The following is a 15,529-nucleotide window of genomic DNA, read 5'->3' as shown; positions in this document are numbered from 1 at the left end:
TGGAGGCACTCTGAGTCAGTCTACAACACACTAAGACATACAGATGACGTCACTTAAAGAGAGTCCGATACTTTCTTTCTAAGTTTTCTCTGTAATGGAACGCTCATATCTTGTAAAACTCTGTATAAAACAGTACAACATCTTATTTTTCATTTCTAAGAAGGGGGAAAACAATAACATGAGCAGAAATAAAATCACAGAGGAGCAGCTGGACCTGATGGAGCCACTCTAGTCGGCCATGAAAACCTGATCCTGTCCAAAGAGTACTGAAGAAAACAACACTACACACACACACACACACACGCTGCATTCTATTAACCCTTTTTTTATTTCTTTTGAGCTTCCACCAAAAGTTTAGGCACAATAACAGGAAGTGACTTGGAGCAGCTGGAAATCTCTGGTATTTTACTTACACACACACACACACACACACACACACACACTGTGGAACACAGACCCTAACATCAACGATTACACACTTTATCTATCTCTGGGGTTTTTGACAGACATTAACACGTTTTTACTCGTTGGTAAGTGATGATTTTTTCACACCTCGTCGAGTGTTAATTTAAATATCTTCATATAGCTGCATTAATCTGTTCTGTGATTTCTTCAGGTCAAAGACCAAAAAGTGGAAATAATTTTTGTCCTTTTATAATTATACACCTGATCGTTTGTATATCTGTGTATTAAATACTTCTTTACGCTAATAATTTTATTTTTCCTTCTAATTTTTTAATTGTTATTTTTTTCTCGTTCACATTTCTGGACGAAACTTAATCAGTAATTAAAAGCTTGTTGTAAATTTAATTGTCTAGCAGCTGAAAATCTAGGTAAGAATTAAGTCACGTAAATAAACATGTTTCTCCCTAGTGAAGCTTAGCTACAGATTGTGTAATGAAGCAGAACGCTCAGATAATCTATAGAAGCACAAAGAGAATGTCGTTCGTCTTTCGGCTGCTCCCGGCAAGGCGTCGCCACATCGGAATATCCAGTCCGCACAACAATTTGGCACAGGTTTTACACCGGATGCCCTTCCTAACACAACCCTCCCATTTATCCGGGCTTCGGACCGACACTGCATCCAGTGGCTGGAGGGTTGGGGCATTGGCTGGGAATCGAACCCGGGCCTTCCACATGGGAGGGACCAGTGTCCTACATGCTGAGGCACCAGTGTCCTACATGTTAAACACTGTATTCAAGTCAGGGCTCACATGATGCTGATTATGTTGTTAACGATAAGGATCATTATGATAAGCACATTAAATGGTACAAAGAAAAGCTTGATCAAAAGAGATATGACGATTACTCCTTATAAATTATTCATTTTTATTGGATTGTTTTTTGTGGACAATCCAATAAAAATGAATAATTTATAAGGAGTAATCCAGACTGAGAGTGTGGGTAGGGGGACAAAAAGGAGAGAATGAGAGAGAGAGAGAGAGAGAGAGAGACACCAGGGATAGACCTTCTATCTTAGCCTAAAAGGTCCTAGCTGGGAGTCCTAGACTAAAAGTGATTTAAGAAACTTCCCAGAGCAACTCTGAGTAAGGAAAGTACAAAAACCTTTATCTTAGTGAGGAGGTGTGGTCGACCCCGTTGCTAGGGATGATGCAGCAATTCAAGAACTGTGATTGGTTGATAAAAAAATAACCTCTGACCTCTGCAAAGGTCTTAGAATGCACTCTTTGTGAAAATAAAATATATGGTAATAGAACAGAAAAGTGAGATCATAATGTTTGTACTGTATATGAAAGAATTCTATACTCATGACTACAGGATACTTGATGCAAAGTTTCTGTTATAGGCTAAATATCTTAAAGATAATTAAAACAGACAGATGTTAAAAACGTGTCTACTTTTAAAGCAACCAATTTTCCATATTTCATACTATATTTAAGTTCTTACATTCTTACAGTTCTATATTTTCCTTACTGATTTTATTACTTGTAATCCATTAAAGATTGATGGGAGCAAAATGGCTCAGCTTTTACCAGTTTAGACGCTTGTAGGTCAGTCTGTTTAAGTTGCACTTTTAGATGGTATGTAGCCAACCATCCAAAAAGATGGAAGAAAATAAAACAACAACAACAACAACAACAAAAAATAGACAGAAGAGCACTGTTTACTTTAAGCTTTATGTTCAGTGTTTGAAGAATCTTTTTTTTCTGACACTTAGTCCTCTGCTATAGAAACTTCTAAGCCTCTTTAAAGTCCTTCTCTCTACTCTTAACAATTTTTACCTTAGCACCTGTTTTTAGGGCTAAGATTTTTCATGAATCATTTTTATCTTTATTTTAAGGATTTAGTCCTAAATTTAAGGGGAAATTCTAAGAAAATGTCATAATTCTAAGAATTTCATCACAAGGAGCAACTTTTAGGCTTAAGAAGCTTTGTGAATACGCGCCCTGATGACAGTAAGGCTACGTTTACACTGCAGGTCTCGATGCCATCGACTTGGCCGCGACTTACCGTAAGCAACATTCGGGAATTTAAATAAATGTGGTGTGCTTCACTGATTATCCGCCAGATGGCGCATGGAAGGACTTTATCTAAAAGCCGGACCAAATACTGTACAATGAAGAATTGTGCATAATTAGTTAGCCTAAAACAATATTGTTTCCAATGCTGAAGCAAACATGAATTTTATTTTGTTTTACAACAGACAACAGATCTTTCATGATGAATGTGTGTATATGTGCTTCATATTATTGTCATCATGATGAAATGAGATGCCCAAATTCGTGCTTTAAAAGTTTTTTAGATAGTTTTTGTAATGTCTTAACAGGGACAAAACAGTGAAAGACATGGCAATGCCTTGGTTTAAATGGTGTTAAAATTAATTTAATTTCCTGATAGTAGGCTATCTGATAGTCGTAACTGTCTAAATGTCCTGATTCGTGAATATGCCAACATATCTTATTTAAAACGTAAAAATGTGTCGACATCATCAGAAGACATGAATGAATATATATATATAATTATCAAGTAAGTAAATATTATTTTATGAACACGAAGTTATTCGGGCTTTTTATAATAATCATCATATTTGCTGTTTGTGTCCAGCATTTAATAATTATTTCATCTATTATTTAACCACGGCTGGAAATAATAGCTGGAATGTGATGTGATTGTGAATTCATGACTGAAATAAAGCTGTTTGTCTTTTGTAAAGTACTTTCACTTTACAAAAGGCAGCGTTTTTATCAAAAGGTTGATAAACGCGTGTTGTACAGTATATACAACGCAACAGCGCGCGCAGTTACTCACTTCTTACCTTTCATGTAGGTCTGTTCGGACTTATTAATTCGTTTTAAATCCCTCAAAAATGTGTGTGTATACAGCTTAAAACCTCCATCAGTTATTAACAATAGCATCTATTTAGAAAAAATGCCCCAGTGATTTCGGAGCTTCAGGAAATCCCCTGGCGCTCTGCGCATAACACCGGGCCAACTCATGTCGGAAAGAATTTATAAACGGTTTCTAAACGTGGGCTATTGTTTTTTTACTTATAATATTTGTTAATTTAATTTAAATGAGGTTTGGGCTCAGGACTTCGATTCGGCCTCGTGATTCTCCTCTTTAATTTACTACATAGTTTTAATCAGCGCTCAGCCGCATGCATGAAGTTTTCCAGAGCGCACCGGCAGAAGTAGACTAATGATTATGAATGCGTCAGGAAAACAGCAGCAAGCAGACTGACTCTGACCATTTTAAAAAATGTTTGCGTTCATTTTCTGACGCGCTCAAGTTCACCAAAAACAATACAGAACAGCGCAGCTTATTTGCTTTCAAACATTTACAAAATCACAACGTTTTTTCGTTATAGTGAATGCGCTTGAGTCTTATAAAGGCATGTAGTCTTATATAGTTTTATTATATAGTTTTGCACATTAATCTGAGTCCTCATTTGTTACATTTTTGAAGACAATAGATTTTTTAGCCTGTCACGACGTGCGCCCAAAACTCCCGGTGCGCCAGATGGCCAGTCCGCCACTGCTCCCCTTTACTTTCCTACTGTATGTAGAATCAGCGCCTAACCGCACGCATAAAGTTTTGTAAATTCGTTTAACTTCTATTTCATAAGGGTTTTGCCAGGTGGTACAGCGCTATAGGGGTCATTATTTACTATTTAAAAAAATTATGATGACCTGTTACGGCGTGTTAAGCGTAATGCTTCAAATGAACAGATTCTGCCTATAACAGGTCAGGGACAGTGAGGCTGGATCCAGCAGCGCACCACATCCCACATCATAATACACTGGCTTATTAAAGTGAAGATTAATTTTTAAAACTACTTACTGTAAAAATATAACACAATACAAAAACGTAAAACAAAGTTTCACTGAACATAATTGGGTCATATTTGTAAAACAAAGGAAAGAATAATAAGACAAACAACATATAAAACTACAATATTTTCAGTGTCCAGTAGCACCAGTCTCACAGAGACCCAGGAGGCTTATGAACAGTTTGACAGCAAAATGACATTTTGTCAGTATTGTGATTTTTTTATTTTTATTTATGTATTTCAAAAGATGCAAGACAATACTGCCAAAATGTATCATTTACATGCTGTTAGAAAATATTCTTTGCATTGTCTCTTATTGAGTCACAAGGGTGGTAAAAAGCATTCATCATTCAAAGTTATTCATATCAGTGTAGTTAGTATGATTTTGAAAGTGCTTTAACTCCACCTGGCACAGTTTAATCCCAGTGGAACAATCTGACTACATGTGCAGTGCTATAAAAAAAAGTATTTGCCCCTTCCTGATTTATTTTTTCTTTGCATATTTGTCACCCCTGTAGTGGAAGTCCAGGGCCACTTTTTGGTCCCAGTCCGCCCCTGGCAATAACAAATGGAGAAAGCGCAGTCAAAGCCCGGGGATTCTGCGTTCCGTGGGGGCCAGTCGTGAATAGCTGACTCAGTGACAGCCAATGAAATTAAAGCATTTTTGCCGCTTTTCACATGGTGTGGCGTTGCTTAAATAATAGTATAAAATCGTCCAGACTCTGGTTCGAATCTGGCTCTGGGTGAAAATGTAATAAATGTGAATCCTTTGTTTTACACTTTTTGCTTATGATAATAATTAAATTATAGCAACTGTGGGGTGAGGGCTAATGTGTTTTAAATCTTAAAAATTCTCAATTGCAAACATGCATTTAGTACTGAAGCATAACTTAATAATGTAATGGCTATATCGTGGCATTTTAGCGCATAACCCCGGCATTTCAAGCACTGGCTGGGAATCGAACCCGGGCCTTCCGCATGGTAAGCGAATCACCTACCACTGAGCCACCAGTGCTCGTCTATGTTTAAAGCGCAAAAAAACAATAAAACAATACTGTCATGTCATGTGTCACAGGCTACCATATTATACATCTTTGTAGTCCTTTTGCACGCACGCGTGGATGCGTTACAATAATAATTATAATAATAATAATAATAATAAATTCAGAGTACTACTACTAATAATAATAATAATTCAGAATGAAAATGAAGAATAAATACATATCAGTTTGAGCTCGACACGTTTATGAGCTCTGTTGCTTGCTGTCAATGGGCGCCTAAGAGACATAACATTTTTCGGCTTCAGTAGACACACAATACTTTAGACTGAAACACGACTGCCCCCTACAGATAATGAAGGGCATTTTCACAGCTCGCCGTGCGAAGCTGCGGCAAGTCGTGGGATCGTTTTTATCCGTAGGATCGGGAGTTTTTAAAGGCCAGATCTGTAATTCAGATTTGTTGCCTATATCTGATTTTTTTGAACGTCTATTTACATGTTCTTTCAACTATGACTCGTATCCGATACACGTGTTTACACTTGCCATACCATCTGAAACATCGTGCATACTTAAAGGGAGAGTCTTGCACTACCCACTAGCCAAGATATACGAAGGTGAAGTATGCTTGACGCTCTGCAGAATATGCAAAGCATAATGCATACGCAAAACGTCACCATGGTTTTAAAACGGAGGAGGAGGAGAAAAAACAGCATAATTGCAGCCTGCGCATATACTTCATTCACCAAATACTGATGTTATTTAGCCTAAATAGGCATTAAAAAGGGAGGGGGGGCGGGGCTGGGTGCTTTTCCTCTTCCATGTCACCTGCGATGTTGTAATTCCACACATGCTTTCACTGGAGAATAACATTACGTCATTAAACTGCGAGGAAGTCACAGTTTTAATGACGTACAGAACGCAATGACTCAGGAAATCTGATCTGTATGTTTACACGACAATTACATTAGCACATATCTGATTTATATCTGATTTATTTCCACATATGAAGGAGGCCTGAAACCGATCTCGAAATATCGGAATGCATGCGTTTTTTTCCTGTTTACACGGACATAGAACATATCGGATATGTGTCACATATGAGCAAAACATCGAAATTGGGTCACATTTACCTGACAGTGTAAACATAGCTTAAGAGGAGCCGGTTGAAGCTGTGTGCGGCCCTCACTGGTGCCCAACTCGTTCAGTTTTTGCAGAAGGAACTTACTATAATCATCGACTGCGTTACCCTGTGGACAGACTCAACTACTACCCTACACTGGATCCAGTCAGATTCCTGCCGCTTCAAGGTGTTTGTGGGGACACAAGTTGCCGAAATACAGGAGCTGACTAATAACAAAGACTGGCCTTATGTTGACTCTTTGAACAACCCAGCTGACAACATCACAAGGGGAAAGACCCTGTTGGAACTGGCAGGTGAAAATCAATGGAGCAAAGGACCGTAATTTCTGCGGCTATCTTGTGAGCACTGGCCGAATACACCAACAATCCCCAGGAAAGTGAAAGCAGAGGAAATACGTAAACTCCTTTCTTGCCTCAACACCGTCACCTGGCCGCCACCTCCTGACCCTTAAGAGTTCCATTGTTTCACAGACCTAATAAAGGCCACTGCCGGGAACCTACATGATGCAACTTCATCCGATTCACAAGGCCCTCCAGCTGAAACTTACCAGAAAGCAGAAATAGAGATCCTTAGAGCTGCTCAGAGAGAGAGAGAGAGTTTCCCCAAAGAAACCTGTTGTCTTACTGCTGGTAAACCAGTACCATCATCAAGCCGTCTGGCACTGCTGGCCCCTGAACTGGACAAAGAGGTATACAATATTCGTGTTGGAGGTAGACTACGTAGGTGTAACCAGCTAGAATCAGAAGAAGTTCACCCAATTGTTCTGGATCCGAAGCACCCTGTGACCAGGATACTCATTCGGCATGTAGACAGTAACCTAAACCACCCCGGTTCTGAGAGACTTTTTGGGAAACACATCACAAGTACTGGATACTTCGGGGGCGGGAAGCTGTTCAGAAAGAGCAACGCGCCTGTTTAGAGATGAAGAGCTCACCCAGTCCTCCCTCGGATGTCAGATCTACCTCCCGCCCATCTCCGTTTGCAGTGTCCTGCCTTCTTCTCTACGGGAGTGGACTGTTTTGGGCCCTTCTTAGTTAAGATAGGTCACTGCAATGAAAAGAGATGGGGAATCCTATTTAAATACTTAACGACAAGAGCCGTACACATTGATATTTTGTCTAGTCTAGATACCGACTCCTTCCTAATGGCCCTGCGGAGGTTCATTTCTCGCAGGGGCAAGCCTGCCGAGTTACTATCAGACCAAAGAACAAATTTTAAAAGAGGTGAGCGAGAACTCCATGACTCCTTTAAAGCTATGCAGCCCTCATTGCAAACTTACCTTGCAGAGAGCATCAGATTAAGTTTTTCTTTAACCCTCCCAATGCACCACACTTTGGAGGTACCTGGGAAAGGGAAATTCGTTCTATAAAGACAGCTTTAAATGCCATTCTCAATGCCCAGAGTGTGACTGAGGAGATGCTCAACACCATTCTTATTGAAATTGAGGAAATCCTGAATTCCAAGCCCTTAGGTTATGTCCCCTCTGACTTGGCTGACCCAGATCCAATTACCCCAAACCTTCTTTTGATGGGGCGGCTGGACCCTTCACTGCCACAAACCCTTTACCATGACTCCAATCTCAGTCGGAGGCACTAAGGGGCTTGTCAAGTCCTTGCAGACAGATTCTTGTCACAGTTCATAAAGAACTACCTGCCTGCTATGCAAATTCGTGAGAAATGGTGAACTGACACAGATCCGTTACAACTGAATACAGTGGTACTCGTAGTGGACCCTCAGTTGCCCAGAGCACTATGGCCATTCGGACAGATAAGCAAGGTGTTCACTGGAGCTGATGGTCGAATACGTACAGTAGAAGTTAAGGTGAACAATCCGACCTATGTCAGACATGTCAGCCGTCTAATCCGCCTCCCTGCTATTTCAGACGACGACAAGAAAGGTTCATCCTAATAACTGCAAATTTAAAGACCAAATTTGGGGCGGCTGATGTAAAGGAAAGTGTGGGTCAGTCCAGCAGGGGGCGCCAATAGACTGTTATTAGATGCTTCCTGACATTCCATCGTGTTTTAACACAGAAGTTTTTGTTTGTTAGGTGTAGCGACGAGTAGAAAGAAACCAGCTCTTTAACTGTATGTTCATGCAGTTAATCTTGTTTTGGTGGATTTGTGCGTGCAAATATTGTGAGTATTAATCCATTTATTTACTACATATGGTGGGAGGATAGGACTTTTCTGTGAATCTAACCACCTACTGTTTGTTGTTAGCAATGATGCATGATAGCTAATGCTAGAATTGGTGTTTGCATTATATTTGTTGTTCAGTACCTAGGAATGTATAATTTGGTTTAGGAAACTACTTAGTAACTATTTTTGTTCCTGTTACTGTTTAAGTGACTTATATGGCATTGTAAAGTTAAATAAGTGAAAGACTCAAAATACAAGCACCATCTGCGACAGAGAATCGCCACTTCACAGTATCTACCATGATGTTGCTATGATGTAACAGTATAGGGTCTGTGTATAAAAACTTGTGTGTAGGAGACTGCAGTCAATAACATGTGAGACAGGGAAGCGCATCGGCTGCTGGTCATCTCAGGGACACTGATGGTTTGATAATACCGCTCTTTACTTATACGAAGGACTGATCACTTGAATCTTGATTGAGTTACTTGACATTTAGTTAATTCACTATAGTGTTCATTACAAGAAAAAGAGTAGCTTATGGTATGCTGTGATTGTTGTTTAAGTTTTAAATGTATTTACAAAAAGTGTAATATGATGTTGTGTATTACATGTCCTTTAAAGGATTAATAGAATAGTATGTGTTAATTGTGTTAGAAGCTTAGTTAAATAATTCTGTTGTTGTATTTGTTTAAATTTTAAACTGGTGTGTTTTAGAAGTAGTGATTTGACTGTTATTTACCAGGAATAGTGATGTACCCTTTTTTCTGGTTTTCATTTAAGGTTATCAACCTTGCTCTCTCCCCCTTACTTAGTCAAATCTATTTTGAACTATTGTTGTGTAACCTGCAAAGCTGTCAGACACAAGAATTAAAAGTGATTCCAGAGTTGATTCCGGTGTCCCCTGTAGTTGGCTATGGCTTTTTTCGAGGTCGAAGCAGAGGCTGATGTGCAGATTCCCAGATAACTCGACAGGCTATCTTATTTATTTCTTTATATAGAACCACATATCTGTCCCCCTACTAATTAAGATGAGAAATGCTGGAATAAAGCAAGTGGTTTAAGGAGAACAAAGCCTTGTGCATTCTAACCGATGCCCCACAGTGATCATAACTCTAACCTAAGCAACTCAAACGTAATACTACATTACATTGAGAAACTCCAAAAGGATTTGATCAATCACAAATTAAGTTTTTCAGAATTTATTTTTAGGATTTTTTAAAAACGATTTTTAGGCAAAATTTACAGATCCTCTAAAGAGGACAAGCTTCAAATGATCACTATTTAACCTTCTTCTGTTTGGTATTCTTTTTTTAAAGTATATGAGTTTTTTACTTACTATACTCATTTAAATATTTAATAAAATGACATGTTTATACAGAATTTCTGTACAAGTTGGTGTAGATTAGAGTTTATGCTTTATTCTATTATATACAGTGAAACCTCAGATTGTAAATAATGCGGTTTGCAAGTGTTCCGCAAGATTTTGAATAAATTTTGGCTTGGAAAACAAACAAGTTTTGGTTTACGAGTACCGAGTATCATGTATCACGCATGTGCTTCTTACTTTGGTGCTAAGCGTCACGTGATCACAACTGAGCCAACCGTTTTGCCCTCTCTTGCACTGAGAAAATGTGCGTAAATCATCTACCATGCTGGGTCTTAGTGCGCATCTCTTACTGGTATAATCAACATCCGTGCACGCATGTACCGTTTACTATAACACTGTAACCACGTGTGTGGCCATAAAACATTTGATTTTGTGTCTGTATGCGTGTGTGTACGTACAGTGCGCGTGTAAAGCAAAAGCAAGTCTCATTAGGGAGGTTAAAGATCCATTTTCTCTCTCTGTATTAGCCTGCACTTTGTGTTATTGGACACCATGCCACACACAACCACACACACACACAGACCCCTCCTACTTTTGCCTTTACAGACACACACACTTTCTCTCTGCTCTACACAGAAACACTGCTCATTCGCGATTCCTTTCAATGGTAAAGTGCAGGTTAATTTGTTTTATTTTTTACTTTACAGCAGTGATTCCATTAGTGTGTCACTCAATCAAGGGTCATTAGAGAGATTTCCTGTTTATTTTTCTGATAAAACAGTTTTTCCACTGTGTGCGCATGTGTGTGAAAAGAGAGGGGGGAAGGGTAACAAGGAGGGGGGAGCTTAGTTTAGATTCAGACACACACACATACACTGTATCAGTCAGGATTTAGGCCTCATCACAGCACAGAGACAGCACTCGTTAAAGTAGTAAATGACCTCCTATTGGCCTCTGATCAGGGTTGTGTAACTATACTTGTATTACTTGACCTCAGTGCAGCTTTTGACACCGTTGATCACGCTATTCTTCTTCACAGATTAGAAAATGTAGTAGGAATTAAGGGTACAGCCCTCTCCTGGCTCAGATTCTATCTTACCCATCGTTATCAGTATGTAGACTTAAATGGTGATTATTCTGCATGTTCTCTAGTGGAGTTTGGCGTTCCGCAGGGTTCAGTTTTAGTTTCCACAGCTTTTTTCCCTTTACATGCTTCATCTGGGCAACATAATCCGTAAGCATGGTATTAGTTTTCATTGTTATGCTGACGATACACAGTTATATGTCTCAGCAAAACCTGATGAGAAAAAACAGCTTACTAAAATTGACCAATGTGTGCAGGACATAAGAAATTGGATGCTAATTAACTTCCTTCTGCTTAAACTAGATAAGACAGAAGTTCTAGTCATAGGACCGCATACAGCTAGGAGTAAAATTTTAGATCACACTGTAACTTTAGATGGCCTTTCTGTTCCACCAAGTGCAACAGTGAAAGACCTCGGTGTGATTATTGATTCCAGCCTTTCATTTGAAGCTCATGTAGATTATAATTCCAAGGATAGCATTCTTTTACCTCAGAAATATTGCCCGGATAAGAAATTGATTGTCGCTAAACGATGCAGAAAAACTAGTTCATGCTTTTATCACCTCTAGGTTGGACTATTGTAATGCCTTACTGTCTGGTTGTTCAACTAGATGCATAAATAAGCTTCAGCTAGTCCAGAATGCAGCATTGAGAGTCCTCACTGGAACCAGAAGATATTCAATTCAATTCAATTCAATTTTATTTGTATAGCGCTTTTAGCAATTTTCATTGCCGCAAAGCAGCTTTACATAGTCAAAAGAATTATTTAGGTTTGTATGAAATGTGAATTTGTATGAATCAAAATGGTCAGTTTGTCCCTGGTGAGCAAGCCGAGGGCGACAGTGGCAAGGAAAAACTCCCTGAGATGGTAAGAGGAAGAAACCTTGAGAGGAACCAGACTCAACAGGGAACCCATCCTCATTTGGGTGAAACAAAAAGCAGTAAATGATCTGCATTTATACAGTGTGTAGGGTGGGAGGCAGTTCAGCTATAATAGCTGATGTTAATTGATGTTAATATGGAGTCCAGGTAGTTATTGAAGACCCAGGTAGACTTGTAAGAAGTTCCAGTCATGAACTATCGAACTGTCAAGTCCCCAGAGAAACAGTTGCCAACACCAGTCAAGGCCAGAACCATTTTCTAGGTAGAGAGAATCATCCCCAGACACCAGACGCATCCCAGAGAGACACACGGGGCATCCATGTGACGAGATCTTCAGCCAGAAGCGGGGCACCAGGATGGGTCAGACAGGTCCGGAGGGCAGAGGGAGTCTGGATCACTGGCAGCTCAGGAACGACATGTGTAGCTCGACAGAGAGAGAGAGAAAGAGTGAAAGGGGGGGACAGGAGGAGAGAGGAAAAAGAAAGAGGGGGGGAAAGAGAAGAAGAGGAGAGATGGCAGTTAGGTCTGGTCACAGTCACACAATGTATAATGTGAATGTATATTAACTGTAGCATGCAAGCAGAGACTCCGGCAGGACTAACTATGACAGCATAACTAAAAGGGAGAGCCAGAAGGAAACACAAACATGAGGGCTTCCTGACATGTAAAGCAAACAATCCCCTCACCGTCAGCAAACCTGAGTGATCAACGAGAGTGAGGAAGACAGCATCCAAACATACCAGTTCACCATAATACTCTACGTCCATGAGTCCCCCAGATCTGCTTCTTTACCTATGGCAAATCTATTTATAAAAATGCTCGGCTAAATAAATAGGTTTTTAGCCTGGACTTAAACACTGAGACTGTGTCTGAGTCCCGAACACTATTTGGAAGACTATTCCATAACTTTGGGGCTTTGTAAGAAAAAGCTCTGCCCCCAGCTGTATTTTTCATAATACGCGGTACTGACAAGCAGCCTGCATCCTTTGATCGAAGTAGGCGTGGCGGATCGTAAGACACTAGCAGTTCGCTCAGGTACTGCGGCGCGAGACCATTTAATGCTTTATATGTCAAGAGTAGTATTTTAAAATCAATGCGAAATTTCACAGGGAGCCAATGGAGTGAAGATAAGATAGGGGTGATGTGCTCATATCTTCTGGTTCTGGTGAGGACTCTCGCTGCTGCATTCTGGACTAGCTGAAGCTTATTTATGCATCTAGCTGAACAACCAGACAGTAAGGCATTACAATAGTCCAACCTAGAGGTGATAAAAGCATGAACTAGTTTTTCTGCGTCGTTTAGCGACAATAAATTTCTTATTCTGGCAATATTTCTGAGGTGAAAGAATGCTATCCTGGTAATATTATCTACATGTGCTTCAAATGAAAGGCTGGAATCAATAATCACACCAAGGTCTTTCACTGTTGCATTTGATGGAACAGAAAGGCCATCTAAAGTTACGGTATGATCTAAAATTTTACTCCTAGCTGTATGCGGTCCTATGACTAGAACTTCTGTCTTATCCGGATTTAGCAGAAGGAAGTTAGTTAGCATCCAATTTCTTATGTCCTGCACACATTGCTCAATTTTAGTAAGCTGTTTTTTCTCATCAGGTTTTGCTGAGACATATAACTGTGCATCATCAGCATAACAATGAAAACTAATACCATGCTTACGGATTATGTTGCCCAGAGGAAGCATGTAAAGGGAAAAAAGCAGTGGACCTAAAACTGAACCCTGCGGAACGCCAAACTCCACTAGAGAACATGCAGAATAATCACCATTTAAGTCTACATACTGATAACGATGGGTCAGATAGGATCTGAGCCAGGAGAGGGCTGTACCCTTAATTCCCACTACATTTTCTAATCTGTGAAGAAGAATAGCGTGATCAACAGTGTCAAAAGCTGCACTGAGGTCAAGTAATACAAGCATAGTTACACAACCCTGATCAGAGGCCAATAGAATGTCATTTACTACTTTAACGAGCGCTGTCTCTGTACTGTGATGAGGCCTAAATCCTGACTGATATAGTTCATGTATGCCATTCCTATGTATATATGAGCATAGCTGCTCCGCTACTATCTTTTCCAGGATCTTAGAGATAAAGGGGAGGTTTGATATTGGTCTGTAACTGGACAGCTGACAGGGGTCGAGGTCAGGTTTCTTAATTATTGGTTTGATAACTGCTAATTTAAAAGATTTTGGAACATATCCAGTGCTGAGTGAAGAATTAATTATTCTCAACAGGGGTTCTATTATTGCTGGTACTATCTGTTTAAGAAAATGTGTCGGTACAGGATCTAATATACAGGTTGATGAATTTGAAGAAGAGATGAGTGAAATTAGTTCATTCTCTTCAAGGGGAGTAAAGTATTCTAGGTTCTGGTCTGACATGGCTAGATTAACATCTGCATCAATTACATTGTTCGGTTTCAAAACCTCAATTTTATGCCTAATATTTACAATTTTATTATTAAAAAAGTTCATGAAGTCCTCACTATTGCATGATGTTGTTGTGGAGATTTCTGCAGTGGTCTTATTTCTGGTTAATTTGGCTACAGCATTAAATAAGAATCTAGGATTATTTTTATTTTCTTCTATAAGAGTGGAGAGATATGTTGATCTAGCTACACTAAGAGCTTTTCTATAGTTCAGGATGCTCTCCTTCCATGCTATTTGAAATACTAGTAATTTAGTTTGACGCCATTTACGTTCTAATTTCCGAGCGGTCTGTTTTAAAGTGCGCGTGTGATCGTTATACCAGGGAGCAAGTTTTTTATCTCTAATAATTTTTCTTTTGGCTGGAGCTACATTATCTAGGGTATAGCGAAATGTCGACTCTAAATATTCAGTCGCCTGATCGAGTTCTGTGGGGTCAGACGGTGATCTAATCGAAGTTGGGAACTCTGGGAGATTACTGATAAAACTCTGTTTGGTAGTTGATGTGAATGTACGTTTCATACGGTAGCGCAGCGCTGTGTGTACATTATTATTGTGACACACTTGCAATGAGACAAGATAGTGATCTGAGATAACTTCAGATAGTGGTATTGTGAATAAATTTCTTATACTTAATCCAAATAATATTATTAAATCTAAAGTGTGACCTGCTTTATGAGTGGGTCCTACTACACACTGATTTACTCCTACCGAGTCCAGTATAGACATAAATGCAGTTCTCAGAGGGTCTTCTGGGTTTTCAAAATGAATATTAAAATCTCCAGCAATTAACACTTTGTCTACAGAAATGACTAGGTTTGAGAGGAAATCTGCAAATTCACTAAGAAATTCCGAGTACGGCCCTGGAGGTCTGTAAATGACAATTAGCGGGATCGACTGAGCTGACTTAATATAGTTAAATACACTTATGTTACTATAAAGAATTTCAAATGAATTAAATTTGTGTCCGTGTTTTTGTACAATAGTCAAATTATCATTGTGAATAACTGCGACGCCTCCTCCTCTACCAGTTAACCGAGGCTGGTGTATGTAGCTGTATCCAGGAGGACTAGCTTCATTTAGAGCTACATACTCGTCCTGTTTAATCCAGGTTTCTGTTAAACAGAGTATATCAAACTCCTGATCTGTGATAATTTCATTAACTATAACTGCTTTAGATGCGAGAGATCTAATATTTAACAGTCCTAGCTTCAGATCAG

The 15,529-nt window shown here is 39.4% G+C and overlaps 1 protein-coding gene across 1 annotated transcript in view; it reads left to right on the top strand.

The window, feature by feature from the left end:
- The first annotated feature begins 474 nt into the window (after nucleotides 1-474).
- Nucleotides 475-15,529, top strand: part of cdh5 (cadherin 5) — a 124,428-nt gene continuing 109,373 nt past the window's right edge. The window contains exon 1 of the mRNA XM_053491651.1: nucleotides 475-530. The gene's annotated coding sequence lies outside the window, so the exon portion shown is untranslated. The remainder of the gene's footprint in view (nucleotides 531-15,529) is intronic.

Source organism: Clarias gariepinus, chromosome 3 (assembly GCF_024256425.1).
Source record: "Clarias gariepinus isolate MV-2021 ecotype Netherlands chromosome 3, CGAR_prim_01v2, whole genome shotgun sequence".
Classification (NCBI taxonomy): Eukaryota; Metazoa; Chordata; class Actinopteri; order Siluriformes; family Clariidae; genus Clarias; species Clarias gariepinus.
The sequence above is the reverse complement of the archived record's forward strand: the minus strand, read 5'-3'. Positions and strand labels throughout refer to the sequence as shown.